Below are 16423 nucleotides of genomic sequence, written 5' to 3' on the forward strand. Positions count from 1 at the left end.
GATGTTATTTGTGTATTTAACCAAGTGATTTTTAATCAATAGTAAACATATGTTGGGATCTCTTAAACTTGTATGTATGTGTACTCCTTTGACGTGACATTGTTATCAGTGTATATAGTTTAGTCTTAACCACCTTTACTTTCTGTCATTAGCACATTCTATGAATTCCCTTTGGTTTTTGCTATTGCATATTGCTAAATAAATTGATTAAATATTGCTAAATAAATTCATTAGCCCCACTCTAGCGTGTGTCCCTCCTCCTTCTTTTCCCTACTCGTCATTACATCTACTCAGGTCCACTGCCCATTTTTTAATTGGATTGTTAGTTTTTTTGATGTTGAATTGCACGAGTTCTTTATAAATTTTGGATATTAACCCCTTATGAGATGTATCATTGAAGAATATCTTCTCCCATTCAGTAGGTTGTCTTTCTGTATTGTTGATGGTTTTCTTTATTGTGAAAAACTTTTTAGTTTGATGTAGTCCCATTTGTTTATTTTTTGTTTTGCTTCCCTTGCCCGAGGTGACATATCAGAAAAAAATATTATGAAGAGATATGTCAGAAAGTTCACTGCCTATGTTTTCTTCTAGGAGGTTTATAGTTTCAGGTTTTACATTTAAGTCTTTATTCCATTTTGAGCTTGGTCTTATATATGGTATAAGAAGGTGGTCTAGTTTCATTTTTTTGCATGTATCTGTCCAGTTTTCCTAACACCATTTATTGAATAGACTCTTTACCCCATTGTATATTCTTGCCTCCTTTGTCATAGATTAATTGGCCATACAGGTATGAGTTTATTCCTGGGCTCTCTATTCTGTTCCATTGATCTATGCATCTGTTTTTATGCCAGTACCATGCTGTTTTGATTACTATAGCCTTGTAGTATAGTTTGATATCAGATATTGTGATACAGCTTTTTTTTTTTTTTTTTTTGGAAGTAGGGCGCAGCTCACAGTGACCCATGTGGTGATCAAACCGGAAACCTTGGTGCTATTAGCACTATGCTCTAACAAACTGAGCTAACCAGCCACCCCAATACCTCTAACTTTGCTCCTCTTTTTCAAGATTGCTGTGGTTATTGGGGGGGTCTTTTATGGTTTCATTTTAAAATTATTTGTTTGGGTGCTGTGAAAAATTCTATTGGTATTTTGATAGTAATTGCATTGAATCTATAGATTGCTTTGGGTGTTATGGACATTTTAATAATGTTAATTCTTCCTATCCATGAGCACAGTATATGCTTTCATTTATATGTATCTTCTTCAATTTCTGTTTTCAGTGTCTTATAATTTTCTGAGTCTAGGTCTTTTACCTCCTTGGTCAGATTTATTCCTAGGTGTGTTTTTTTTTATGCAATTGTCAATGGGATTGTTTTCTAAATTTATCTTTCTGGTACTTTGTTATTGGTGTAGAAAAATGCAACTGCTTTCTGAATATTAATTTTGTATCCTGCTATTTTACTGAATTCATATGTCAGTTCTAATAGTTGTTTGTTTTGTTTTTTGGGTTTGTTTTTTTTTGTGTGTGTGTGTGTGTGGAATCTTTAGGGTTCTCTCTATATATTATCAAGTTATCTGCAAATAATGACAGGTTTACTTCTTTTTTCCATTCTAGATGCCTTTTATTTCTTTTTCTGACTTATTGCTGTAGCTAAGACTTCCAATACTATATTGAAGAAAAATGGTGAAAGTGGGCATCCTTGCTTTGTTCCTGATCTGAAGGAAAATGCTTTTAGCTTTTCACCATCAATATGATGTTAGCTGTGGGTTTGTCATAGATGGTTTTTATTATGTTTAGGTGTATTCCCTCTATCCCTACTTTGCCGAGCATTTTTATCATAAGTGGATGCTGGATTTTGTCAAATGCTTCTTTTGTCTCTATTGGTGTTATAATATGATTTTATCCTTTTTTGTTTATGTGATGCATTACATTAATAATTTGCAGATATTGAAACAGTTTTGCATGCCAGGAATAAATTCTACTTGATCATGGTGTATGATCTTTTTAATGTATTGTTGAATTCACTTGGCTAATATTTTGTTGAGGATTTTTGCATCTATATTCATCAGGGATATTGGCCTATAATTTTCTTCTTTTTTAATGCCTTTGTCTGGCTCTGGAATCAGGTTATGATGGCCTTGTAAAATGAGCTTGGGAGCCTTCCATCCTCTTGAACTTTTGGAATAGCTTGAGAATGATAGGTGTCAATTCTTCAATGAATGTTTGGTAAAATTCACCTGTGAAGCCATCAGGTCCAGGACTTTTGTTTGTGGAGAGTTTTTTGATTACTGATTCAATTTTGTTGGTAATAATCAGTCTATTTAGATTTTCTGTTTCATCTTGATTCTGTCTTAGAAGACTGTAGCCAAAATCCTGCTGAGGCAAAACATCTTTTTTACGTGAGGAGCTGTACACCATTTGAAATAACTCAAATGATACATAAATCCCAGATACTTAATGTTTTTAATAATATGGTGCCACTGCAGGGGATAGAGGCAGTGAGGAAGAGGAAAAGAATAACAGGGAGGAAAAAAGAATTGACCTAAACTAATCACTACGTGAATTGCTTCGTATCTCTTATTTATGGAAAATCCTCACTTGGGGTGCCTGCACTCTGAGAAACAATCCAGTAAATGTATTTTGTTTCATATTTTGTAGCAGTCAATTATCAACCAGTAAATAATATCTTTGATACTTGTAATTATTGCATACAGAGTATTTTTGGTAAAAGGTGATTAACTCTTGCATTTTTTTTACAGTGCTTAATGTAATAAACTTCCAGTCAGATTTCCTATAAAAGAAACCAGGTAATATGTGTATTTAAACCACAGAAATACTATTCCAAACTATTTAAAAATTAGTGTTTTTCTACTTAAAATATTGTTTAGCTTAAGACTTCTTGGGACATTTGTAGAAGCAAGTTAAATTCAATGTTTTTTTTATTATTTTTTGTAACCAGAGATGGTTTTTACAATTGAAATAAATTTCAGCTAAATAAAATATTGCTAGATATTATAGTTAATAAAAAGTTGCCTGTAAAATTTCTGTAAATTATACTTGTTCTGAAAAAAAGTGTAATAAATGCCCTAATGATAAAAAGATTTCTAAACAAAGAAAGAAACAAACAGAAAAATCCTACTGAGTCAGTCGAAAGAAAATTCCCCATCTTTGATATTGTAGAGGAGGAAAGACTTTCCCTCTGCCTTCCTAGGTTCCATGGCTGGGTCTATGAAATATACTGACAATAGGCAGATTAGCAGGAGAAAAGGCATAAAAATTTATTCATTTTTAATATTATATGCATGGAGGCATCACAGGAAAAAAAGTGAATACCGCAAAAAAGCAGTGAGAGTTTATATACCATCTTAATAAAGGGGAAAGATAGGGGACGTGGGCCTCTTAGGAGAGAGTCAATGATTTTTAGGAAAGATGACTGGGCCCTTAGAAGAACAGATAGGAGGTTTGGGACAAATTTTGTTTGGATGTTGTGGTCACTTCTAGTATCCTCTCCTGGTGGATGGAACTCCCAGGGAGGAGATTTAGGACAATAGAGTTACTTTTGGAGACTCTTTCTTTAGGTTAATCAGGGAAGTTCAGAAAAGTCCCCACATTTTTTGTTTTTCAAGTGTCTTCAGCTTAAAATAAGCAATATACCAAAGTGGCATATTTGGGGGTGGCATGTCCTAAATCTTTCACTACCTGCTCGCCCTGTGTACCCTTGATGTCTGACCACCCCAGCCTGCCTTTAGCCAGAATTCTGTTAAGTAGTTTTAGCATGAATCCCCCACTCTAGATATCGCTTGGGGATTCTCCATGGACTTGACCTCTACTCTGCTTGTCCGCTGTAAACCCCAAGGCGTCTTTCCTGCATTCACAGTTGGGCCTGATCTCTTACTCCTGTTATAATAGTCTCGACACCTATTGCCATAGTCCTGAATAAAGTTTTCCTTACTATCTTAACAAGTGTTAGAATAATTTTTTCTTTAACAGGGCTATGGTCTTAAGAAGTTCGAATGGAATTTTCTAAGCTTTGAAGCATTAGAAAAACCTAACTCATAGATTTTTTCAGTCTACACTCAAAGTAACGATTCCTTTTCATGGGGTTCAGGACATCTCCGCCTCTTGGCATATTGCATATTTTAAGGTGAGGGAATGTGAGAAATAACAGGCACAGGAAGGGTTCTCTGACCTCCCCTTTCCTCCGGAGCAGGTCATGGACTCTTGGGTAAAAGGTGCCCTCCCTGTACCTGGAGGAAAGGGGCCTCCTTAGCTCCAAGATGGAGGGCTGCTGAGAAGATTCTGAATGAACAGGACTTGCTGTCTCCCCCAGTTCACTACCTTGACTTCTTACTCTTGTCCGGTCATATTCCTCCACATATACCTACCCTTCACCAACCCTAACATAAAAACCCAGGTTTCTTTGGGTTTTCATTTCTTTATGAAGGTTCCCATGTCACGAAAAACTGATATTAAATAAATCTGTGTGCTTTCCTCCTGTTATTCTGCCTTTATCAGTTTAATTTTCAGACTAACCCAGGGACACTGTGAGGGTTGAGGACAACTTTTTTCCTCACCTGCACTTAGGATACCTATATTAGGTTTTTTCATTGTGAGCTATTTCTACTGGACAAATAATTCTCCAGGTAATCCACCAAAAGAACAGTTTATTTGGGAAAAGAAAAAAAAAAAAACAAAGCCACCAAGGAGTGTGTATGTGCACACTTGCCGGCCAGTGTCCCAACCGGCCACCCACGTGGAAAAAAGAGGGGCCGAGACCAACACAGCTTCCCCCTTTATTTGCATCCCTCCCCCAGAAATTACCACAAATTTCAACAGGAGGTAAAGACTAGAAAGTTAACAAGGGGCCCAGCTCCACCCATAGTCCTCCCAGCTCTATGGTTAAGCATCTTAAGATGCCAGTTCAGTTTTATTAGCTAACTTAAGTGAAATGAAATTAACAGCAACCTATTGTTCCCAAAGGCTTGGAAAGGACAAGGAGACAGAGAAGCCTGAGACACCTGGACCGGGAAAACATGGGGCATCTCCTCATGGGGAATTGAGCCCTTTTTGACTCCTTTAGCTCTGCTGAGGCTCCAGTTCCAGTGAGAATGGGTTTGTTTGTTCTCCCAGAGCTGCAAATGTTAGCTGTGCACACAAGCTGGAAATCTACTGGGAAATTTTTTTTTTTAATGTTTATTTCCCAGCCCTACCCCAGAGATTCTTATTGATGGTAATTGGCTGGGTTCCCTCTGGGCCTTGGTCTTTTCCAAAGCACCCCTGAGAAGGGAGCGCCTGCTGGGGTGGGGCCAAGAGTCTGCACCCACCTGCATGTGCTCTGCTGCAGGTGCACTGAGGGTTGTTCCCTGTCAATGTGAGGGAAATATAGTTGCAAATAAAATCTTCTCCCACTCCAGAAAACCATCCCACAAAGGTAGAAGAGAAAGAAAATGTTATTACCAAATAAGCATTAAACCGGAGTATGAGACACATCATAAACAATCCACTAAAGGGATTGCAAAAACTGAAAGAATTCTCATTCTTTTGTGCTCCGTAATCCCTCACGTTAGGTAGGCACTTAATCCCTCACCTGAGGTAGGGTTTGCCATCTGGAGTCAGGTGACAAGGCAGCCCCCCTCCTCCTGGGGATCTGGGGGATGGGGGCTTCTCTGCCTTGATGATGACATTTCAAAGAGCCCCAAGCCCAGGGCCTCAGGAAACATTCCTTTAAGACTGGTAAGAGGGGTACTTGGTCATTAAACACTTAACATGCATTTGAAAAGGACAAAGAAATTCTGGAAGAAAAGAGAAAGGAAGAAGTCTCTCCTCTTAATTTCACAGGGGAAACTGAAAGCTCTTTTCAATTCATTTGCCTCACCCCAACTGGGGAGCCCTCTCCATTTGCCGGCTAACACATACTTACAGCTGCCCTGTAATTCCTGAATTGGCTGTGATATAGGCTCACACACCACCTTCCACCAAGACAAGGGGCCGTACGTACCAGAATTCTCCAACTTTCCAACTGAATCACCTTGTTGGCGCGAGGCATCACTGGCCTAGAAGGATCAGCTCAGTAATGGTCCTGAAGTTTGGCACAGCAGGACCTGTGTGCGAGAGCTCTCACTGCAGACTAGAATTTGGGCTCACAAGGAACCTGCAGCCCATTGGCTGGTCTTAGACTCTGAGAGCTCCAGGAAAGGATGGTAGGACGCTGTCTGCCAGACTGCAAACTCTCAGCTGCGCCCAGAGCATCGTCAGCACAGCCACAGTTGGTGTTACAGATGGGGATGTTTTTGCCAGTTTCCAGTGTTCTGTAGGGACTTCCTGTCTCAAGGGCTGCTTTGCAGCATTCTAAGGAAAAAGCGCTTTCATCATTCTTGGGGAGAAGTCATGTGAGTGGAAGGCACTTGACCTTTTCACAAGAGCAAATATTTTCTCTTGTTTAATGGAAGGCGTTGATAAGGAAGAAACTCTAAGCGTCACCCGTAAAAGGAGGTACTATCCTTAATAAAAAATCTCTTGCCACAGCAAAGAGGCACCACATCTTTCATTTTGGACCCCTTTTTCCTTCTCTAATTAATCCATTCAATAAGCACCAGGTCTGCTTCTCAGAGCTGCTGGGAAATCTGGAACAACCCACACAGTAGTGGGAGACTTGAAGGTTTTCAGTGTGCTTGCAATTGTCTTCTCATTTCTCCAAGTCTGGATAATCAAAGACCAGAAGTCACGTGTACTTAAATTAAGGTAAATGCCCAAAGGGTCACTCTGCTTAGCCAAGCCCCAGGCCCCTGATCTGTGCCAGCCTGATGCCCAAATCAGGTGAGATGACAACTAAACAGAAACTGATCTAGTGGGTGATGGATGCCCAGAGGGGGCTCTGATGCATGGATGAGGGGCTCATGCAAAGTGTCAAGTAAAAGACAATCAATGCTCATGGCACTTCTCAATGTGATTAGCAACATCATTTTCTTTCCCTTTTCTTAATTTTTCCTCGGAAACATGATTTCTCCATATCGTTTTCCTATTTTATCAAAGGAATTGCATATAAAAATAGTGTTTTTAAGGGGGGTGGGGGTGGGAGATGAGGGTAAGGGGGATCAAATATATGGTGATGGAAGGAGAACTGACTCTGGGTGGTGAACACACAATGGGATTTATAGATGATGTAATACAGAATTGTACACCTGAAATCTATGTAATTTTACTAACAATTGTCACCCCAATAAATTTAAAAAAAAAGATAGTGTTTTTTGTAAATGCACATTTATTCTACTTTTGATACTGTGCTAAGGTCTGGCTGCCCGCCGCTTGAAAAAGTTAAAAATCAAGAGACGTGGTTGGTGGAAAGAAAAGCAGGTTTATTCAGAATGCCGGCATTCTGGGAGGATGGCGGACTCTTGCCCAAAGGCCATCTCCCCGTTCCTAGACGGGTCAGAAGGTCTTACAAGTGGACAAGAAGAACAAAGGAAAGGGGGAATCGGTCAGGCAGGTCCGAGAGCTGACATCCTTCCTGGGATCTGGTCTGTTTTAAGATAATATTATCTCTGGACTCCGGACTTGGACTGAACCACCGAGGCCTGAGGTTTTATGTGTATTCTGGTCTCCAGGCGCCTGAGGATTAAGAAATTGCCCTTTCCAGGTTAAGATTTTGTTAATTAAATGGAGTAACGAGATATGGGTAGCCTTGAGAAAGGGAACAAAACAGTTTTTCAGTTAATCAGTGAGGGGAAAAACAAAGAGAAAATAGCTGAATATCAGGGTGGATTAAACTGCAAACCAAGTCTAACTACAAGTGGCTAGAAAGCGAGCTATGCGGTGAGGTAAACTGCAAACTAGCTAAGTCTAATTACGTTATTGATTTACCGAATTTCACCCTTAATGCTTTCTTTATTTTGTTTAAATTTTTATTGGGGAATATTGGGGAACACTGGGTTTTTCCAGGATCCATCAGCTCCATGTCAAGTCGTTGTCCTCAATCTAGTTGTGGAGGGCGCAGCTCACTGGCCCATGTGGGAATCAAACCGGCAACCTTGGTGTTATGAGCACTGTGCTCTAACCACTGAGCAAACTGGCTGCCCCACCCTTACACTTTCACACTAAGTTTCAAATTTTTCTGACAAATTTGTGTCAGAAAATGAATTAGCATTTTATTGGCACTATTGCTAGCCCTAGCTATTTTTTATGCTATTTGACTGAGTATTTTATTGTAAACAAGTTTCGTTAGAACTTTGAGCAAATCTGTTAGCTGTAAAGTTATCCTTCTACATCTTTAGTACAGTTTTAGAAAGTAGACTTTATTTTTTAGAGTAGTTTTAGGTTCACAGCAAGATTGAGAATGTACAGTGATTCCCCATATGCCACCCACCCCCACACATATATCCCCCACTATCAACACCCCACAACCGTGGTGCATTTATTAGAATTGATGAATCCACACTGACATGTCGTCATAATCCAGAGTCCAGTTTACGTTAGGGTCACTCTTGGTGTACATTCTAAGTGTTTGGACAAATGTATAATGACATGTATCCACCATTGCAGTATCATACAGAACAGTTTCACTGCCCTAAAAATCCTCTGTGCTCTGCCTATTCATCCCTACCTCTCCTTAACCCCTGGCAACCACAAACTTTTTACTACCTCGTTAGTTTTGCCTTCTCCAGAATTTCATAGAGTTGGAATCATACAGTATGTAGTCTTTTCAGATTGGCTTCTTTCACTCAGTAATATGCAGTTAAGTTTCCTCCATGTGTTTTCATGGCTTCATAGTTCGTTTCATTTTAGTGCTGAGAAATGTTCCATTATCTGGAACAATAGCTATTTTTACAAAATTAGTTTAGAAACTACTCCTTTCATTACTCCTTACACCAAAATGTATGAGGAAGTAGAGAAGGTAAGTGTTATGGGGAGTGGGGCACTATGACTTTCTACTTTTTTGGTACTATTTCTCAAGGTGTTCAGAACCCCAGTGTAATAGGGATACAATTGATGAGGTGCCCCTTAGAAATGTTATTAAGTGATCACCTTATAAGAACAGTCATGGGGATGTAATGTACATCATAGGGAATGTAGTCAATAGTATTGCGATAACTATGTGTGGTGTAGATGGTACCAGACTTACTGGAGTGATCACTTATAAATTATATACGTTTAATCACTATGTTGTACACCTGAAACTAATTATAGGTCAAGTGTAATTGAAAACATTTTTAAATAAAAATAACTTAAAGAGCATTATACAGTACTAATTTTAAAAAATTAATTAATGGATTTTTAAAAAGATGTTATCAGGCAATGAAAGATTATATTTTAAAAAGCGATCTCCTGATATTATTAACCTAATCAGTGACTGACTTCCTATCTTTGTAGTTTTTTTGTTTTAAATTGAATAAATCCTACCATGATATTATCAAAGTTCTGTTTTTCTCTGCATCCTTCCTTGTTAATTATGTCAGTGCAAAATTTTCTTCAGCCAAGGTTTTCTGTCTGGGACTAAATAAAGGTTGTTGCTTCTTTCAGCAAGATTGAAATTTCCTTATCCACATATAATCTGTAAAGAAGTACACTCACCCCAAAGTGTTTCTATGACTACAAATTATCGCTAAACTCTTTTCATGTCTAAATAATAATAGGAGAGGGGGACGGCCAGATGGCTCAGTTGGTTAGAGCGCCAGCTCTAAACAACAGGGTGGCCAGTTCGATTCCTATGTGGGCCAGTGAGCTGCGCCCTCCACAACTAGATTGAAGACAACGAGCTGCTGCTCAGCTGCCGGATGGCTCAGTTGGTTAGAGTGCGAGCTCTTAACAACAAGGTTGCTCTTATTTAACAAGGTTGCTGGTTCAATTCCTGCATGGGATGGTCGCCCCTTGCGACTAAGATTGAAAATGGCAACTGGGCTTGGAGCTAAGCTGCACCGTCCACAACTAGACTGAAGGACAACGACTTGAAGCTGATGGGCTCTGGAGAAACACTGTTCCCCAATATTCCCCAATAAAAAAAAAATAATAATAAGCGACATTTATAAAGTACTTACTATGTGCTGGGTAATATGCTAAGTATTCCATATATGCTAATTCATTTTGTTTTTACAACAGCCTTAGGAGGCATTTAGAATTCTGTCTCCACTGAATAATGAGTAAACCAAGGCCCAGAGAGACTGAGGAACTTGTCCATAGCTCTCCAGCTCGAAGTGATAGTGCCAGAAATCTAAACTCTGCTAGACTACTGGGATATAAATTCTGGTTCACCATGATTGTGCTGAAACTGGGGCACTGTAGATTTGGCCACCATTCAAAATTTGGAATGATGAAGAGCTGTAAGGGATCAGAACATGTCACCCCAAAATATGTCACCTTAGCATCAGGGTTATTTTGAGAGGAAGACAATTGGGAAGGAGCAAATGCCAAACAAAAATCTCTGTCCAACCCCATCTGCCTAAAAGCATGACATAAATCCCCATTTTAAAGTGTACCAGGAAGAGTATGATCTGGACTCTTATTTAATCGACTCTTATTTAATTACATGAAATGACTCTGTACTCCTACCAGCCCAAAGATGGCAGGAGAGGAATCTACATAACAAACTTACTAAAACAACCCTTGTCTTCCTTGAATTCCCCCGCATATTTAGCTCCCCAAGTTTGCCACCACTAAAACCTGAACACCTTTTCCTGAGTCGAAAACCTGAACACCTTTTCCTGAGTCAACATATTTATTGTTTTTTTTGTGTATGTGTGTGTTTTTAAAACTGGGGAATATTGGGGAATAGTGTGTTTTTCCAGGGCACATCAGCTCCAAGTCAAGTCGTGTCTTCAAGCTAGTTGCGGAGGGCACAGCTCACTGGCCCATGTGGGAATCGAACCGGCAACCCTGTTGTTCAGAGCTCCTGCTCTAACCTACTGAGCCATCTGGCTGCCCTACAGATTTATTGTTGATCGTCAATGTGGGGAGGGGAAAATTTTCCCTTTCCTCCTCTGGTTCTTTCAGCTGGTTAAATAATTTAAAAGACATAGATTAATTAAGAGGAGAAAATCAAATTTAACTTCTTGTGCACGGGAACCCCGCAAACATGAGAGAATTGGAGACCCCACTGCATGAGATGTTCAGAGCCAGAAAGGTAAATGAGGTGTTTAAAACATCCTGAGCTAAGGATGAGGTAAGGGGGGCTGCAGCTTCAGAGGGGAGGAAGGTCACTGCAGGATGATAAAAAGAGCAGATGTTCAATAATCAGTAGTTTGCCCTGCCATATAGATAGGTCATAAAACATGTGTGGGGCCTAAAATAAAATTTCATATTTTTCCTCCTATCTTCTGAATTCTTCTAGCTGGGCAAATAATCCAATTAACAAAGATAGATTAAGAGGAGAAAATCAAATATTTAATACATGCACATGGGGGATCCACAGAAGCATGAACATTCCAAAGACAGTGAGGCAGCATTGGGCATATAAGATATTTAGGGCAAAGGAGAAAGAAAAGGGGGGAGGGGTATTAGATTTCAGAAGTGAGAATGGGCGATTTACAGGTACTTGAGGAAGAGACAGGAACATTAACAGGTGCCTGCCTGATGTCCTCTTATTTACCATACTTAATTCAAATTAGGCGAAGGCAGCTTTCTAAAATGTCCTTCCTGAAGCGGCTTCTGTCTGAATCTCTTGGGCAGGAAAGAAGGGGGAGGGTCAAAGTTCTTTCTGAGGTTTGTTTCTTAATAAACAGTTTAAAGTCAATGTCCCAAAAAGTAGCTTCAGGGTGGCAAAGTTTTGGATCCCTTCATGTTATTTCTAGTAATAACTCTTATTATGGGCAAGGCTCCAATGTAGATACTTCTAAGGTAGTTAACGGAAAAGCAGCAGTATCTCTTGAGTTGAGCTCGGAGGGTCCTTTAGCCCTCAGTGCTGTGCCTACCGCAGACGCGCATCTCGGAGCCACTCATTCTGACCCCTACATTAAGATGCCACACAAGCCCAAGTTCTAACCACCCCTTTGAGTCACTCATCACTGAGTTTCCCCTGTCTCTGTGCTCTGCACACATTAATAAACTGTCTCCTAATCTACGTCTTGTCACTCTAATTTGCAGCTGGAGAACAAAGGAAGGAAGAGGGAAAGGGTTTGTTTTCTTCCCTGCAGAGCTAATACCCTTCCCTCCTAGAGGGGTTGGACAACCTCATCAATGTCTTGGGGACTTGCTTGGTGCCTCAGAATACAAAAGAGCAGAAGCAGACAGGAGGTAGCATTGCCACACCAGCCAGGAGCTCATGGAGCCACAAAGTAGTGCCTTCCTTCCACATTCTGAGAGGAAGAATAGATTTGTTCATTCGCTGAATCTTTTTAAGCATCTACGTGCCAGCAGTCAGCTAGGCATTGGAAAAGTACTGGGATTAAACACAACAGCAAAACAAATTCTCCTATGATCAGGAGTGTTGGGAGGGAGGAAAGCTTCTCTCTATGCCGGCGAAGCCAATCCCCAGGTGGGGACTCGAGCCCTGGGCCAAGAAGGTCCTTGGCTTCCCATAGGAAGGAATTCAAATATGAGCTGATACAGAGTTTAAGGTGAAAGTAAGTTTACTTAGCAGAGAGTGAGTAAGGAAAGGGCATCCCACACACGGAGTGACGGTCTCTAATCGCTAGTGGAAGGAGACCCCTTCTGCCCTCCGGGGTAGGGTTTATATGTGCTTCTTGTTTCCATGGAAAATTTCTGGTATGGGGAAAAGGAGGAAAGAAGAACAATGGTAAGTGTAACTTCTGCAAGGTGCAGGAAGAATAGAAAAATGTTTATCTTTAACTTTTGTAAAGTACAAGCTGTGGCTAGTTTGTCACAGGTTTAATTATGAGAATGGCCATTACAATGGAATCTCTTTGCTCAATAGGCTGAGGATGGTCTGTTCTGTGTGATCGATTAACATCTGCCTGAGGTCGGTGTCTGGTGACACATAAGTAGCACGCTTGGAATCCAACCTCCTAGTTCCTTCTTTTGGAATAGTCCTCAAGCCCCTTCCCTGTTTTACTCTGACTTAAACTCCTCCCCTTTTCTTCTTTCCTTCCCCTGCGCTATGCCCCAGCTTCCTCAGGGCCCTGGGAGTGTTTGCTTTCCCACCTCCTCTCCCAGGCCACAGGCTGCCCAGCACAGGGGCTGGATCCTCAGCATTTTCTCAGGGCTCATTTGAGGTCCACAGAGGTCTCACCCTTAGGGCTTAGGAGGCAGATCATCCCAACATTGTGGGGATGACTCAAGGTGCGTCCTGCAGGAGGAAACAGATGAGTACAACAGTGTATGTGGACCACTCCCCCGTCTCACTTGTTTTAAATTTCCCTGGCTGGTTGTCCCTGGGGGCAGATTATAGTTATTCTTCCAAAAAAGCAAATGGAGCACAACTTTGATGGGTCACATCTCCGGAGAGACAGTGGGGACAGATCCCCATGCTGCCTGGAGGAGCGACCTGCCTCGTCTGAAAATAAGCTTGTTTCGGCTTCTTCCATTTCCACAATTAAACATGTGTATGTGCACACACGCACACACACACACACACACACACACACACACACACACACAAGCTGCCCAAATTTAAATCTACTGGTTCACAAAGACTCTCCTTGAGTAGATACTAGAAAGGCTCCTGGTCATTGGCCTGAAGAAGACAATATTTGCAAAGAACCCTGCTAAGTCGGTTTAGCCAGATTCCCCCACTCTTGACATCTGATCAAATTCCTCATCCCTCACCTTGAGGTCGAATCACCCTCACTGGGTTCAGCAAGAATCCTGTTAAGTCTGTTTAACTGGAATCCCCCCCATGGATGTCTCCTCTTACTGACCACCTTTGCTGCATTTGGAGTAGGGCACGATCTCTTGCCCCTATTGCAATAGTTTTGAAGAAAGTCTTCCTTACTGTTTGAACAAGTGTCAGAATAATTTTTTTTAGCTTGTTTGAGAAAGAAACAGAGACATAGCCTAGTTGATGCTTCTTGTTCTGTTCCTGCAAGTGACCGAACTATGGACAGTGTGACTTTGGGGTGAGATCCAAAGAAACAGCCATTGGGGAAGCACTGATTCAAGCAGAGGAGCAAAGAGTGTTCTGATTAGGAGGGGAAGGCATGGGTTATTTATGAGAGAGGGAATTACATCAACAGAAAAAAAGCTTTTCTATAGGTGCAGACAAGCTAACACAGTGATGCCAAATCTAAAGAATGTTTTTCATTTTCATGCAGCGTCACAACGTCTGCTTTCTTGTTATCTTTATCTTTGCAAACAGTTGTTTGGGATGCAATGTTGCTTTAGGCCCAGTCCAAAGGTTATTTTGCCCTGTGTTAACATTCCAAAACATTTGAGGAATAAGTGCAAGGGACTGTCTCTGGGATAACTTCTCTGACTCCATTTAAAAGTGGCTTCATTGATATTATTTTTTTTACAGCTTATATGGAGAGATTATATCTCTACAGCTTTAAAAAAAAAAAAAAGGAGTTCCAGGGAAAAAATATTCTAGACCTCAAATAAGATTTATAGAAAAAAAACGAATCCAAGTGTTAATCTAATCCAACACAATTTACCTTATGGTTATTAAAAGCTCTATATAAAACCCAGGGTAGAAAATGTATAAAATTTTAAAGTAACATTTTAGATCACCTTCCTAGAGTGTGATTTCTTCTTGACCTGGAGACTAGAGACCAGGGCCCAACTGTCAAGGAAAATTAAGAAAAAAGGAAGTAGTGGTGTGTATGTGTGGAGGAGGGGAGGGGGGTGGAGGCGGGGAGGGCAGGCAGTGGCCTTTAAAACCACCCATTTCACTAGGGAAACAGAGCTATAAATACCAGATCAGTTAAAAACTCAACCAAACAAAACACAATTGTCGCCACAAAACAGCTTCTTGGTATACGCCACAGGAAAGAATTCAAGGACACACTCAATAAGCCAAGCAAGCAGTGGATTTATTAAAAGAAAAGAAGATAATACACTCCCAAAATAGTGGAAGCGGGCAGTCTAGGTGAAGAGCAACGGCCTGGAGAACAAAGGAGCTTAGGAATTTATTACCCTCAAAATGAGGGCACGAAATACTTGAAATTTAGGGGTGGTGTTATAGGTATTCCCAGGTGAGTCCTCACTGACCACTCCTTCGTTAGGAGGAGGGATTCCTTTGTCCTTATTTGGCTCTTGTCAGAACTGTCATGGCGGCACAGGGGGTGGAGATTTTCCCTGCCCATCATGCTAACAAACAGTATTATAATCTGTTACAATTAGCTAAAATTCACCTTGAGAGGAAAGATGGCATCCTGGGTCTGTACTCGGCCACTGACATCTAGTTCTGGCCATTCTGGTAGCAGTACCTTTTCTGAATGATCTGATCTCCCTCCTTTGTTTCCCTGCACGTCTTCCTTCCCTTCCTCCCCTTCTCTGCCGGTGGCCTTATTCTTTCTGCCTATGGTAACATTCCTTCCGCAAGAAATCTGGGTCCTTATGCTCTTACAAGGAATTTTGGGACAAAGATCCATCTTCTGAAACTGCTTCCTGCTAACAGGGGCATCATCCCCCCTATGGGCACCAGAATTCTTGCTATTCTATTACAGCAGGGAGGGGGCTATGGAGGCTTTATAGGTTGGTGGAAGGGGTAGCCCTGAGAGAGTACAAAGACTGGACTGGCTGCTTGGTCAAACGGCTGCTAGCATGGTGTCATGCAGGGCGGCCTGCGGAGTCTCTGGTCCCGCTCCCCACATAAGAATACAGGATATGGTGAAGCCAAAAAGGAACACCCATGGAGCCATAGGTAGGGGAGTCACACAACTATAGTCTCACTGGAGGCCGGATTCACACGACCTGTGACCTCCTGTCTGCTTTTCTGTCAACTGACCGACTCCCCTCGCTAGCTGCAATCCGCCATGCTAACTGCAATCCACGCTTGCCAGCCACCAACTTCTTGCTAGTCCCCATTTTCTGCTAGCGTAGCCATAGCAGTTACATTAGTGGCCAATGGCTCACTGGTTACAGCTGATGGCCAACTAGCCACAGCTGATGACCATCCGATCACAACTGATGGCCATTTACTGCCTGAGCTAGCACCCTTTAGCATGAGGCTTAGAGCCTGGAAATTGCACTCCTGGCTCTGTCCCCACACTCCACCCCTACAGGGTCTCGCCTCACAATCTACACGACAAGCATCTTCCGTGAGGGGCCCTGTGCGAGGAGCCTGGAGGTGAATGCAATATCCTGGGCACAGCCAGGCTCTCTGGGCACAGCCAGGGTTTCTCAGGGCACCACCAGTCCTACTGGGCACAGCCAGACTTCCTGGGCTTCTTAGGGTACCACCTGTCTCCCCAGGCACAGCCAGGGCCTCTCAGGGCACCGCCACTCTCTCTGGGCACAGCCAGACTAACTGGACACAGCCAGGGCCTCTAAGGGAACTGACACTCTTTCTAGGCACAGCAAGACTTCCTGGACACA

Source organism: Rhinolophus sinicus, linkage group LG04 (assembly GCF_036562045.2).
Source record: "Rhinolophus sinicus isolate RSC01 linkage group LG04, ASM3656204v1, whole genome shotgun sequence".
NCBI lineage: Eukaryota > Metazoa > Chordata > Mammalia > Chiroptera > Rhinolophidae > Rhinolophus > Rhinolophus sinicus.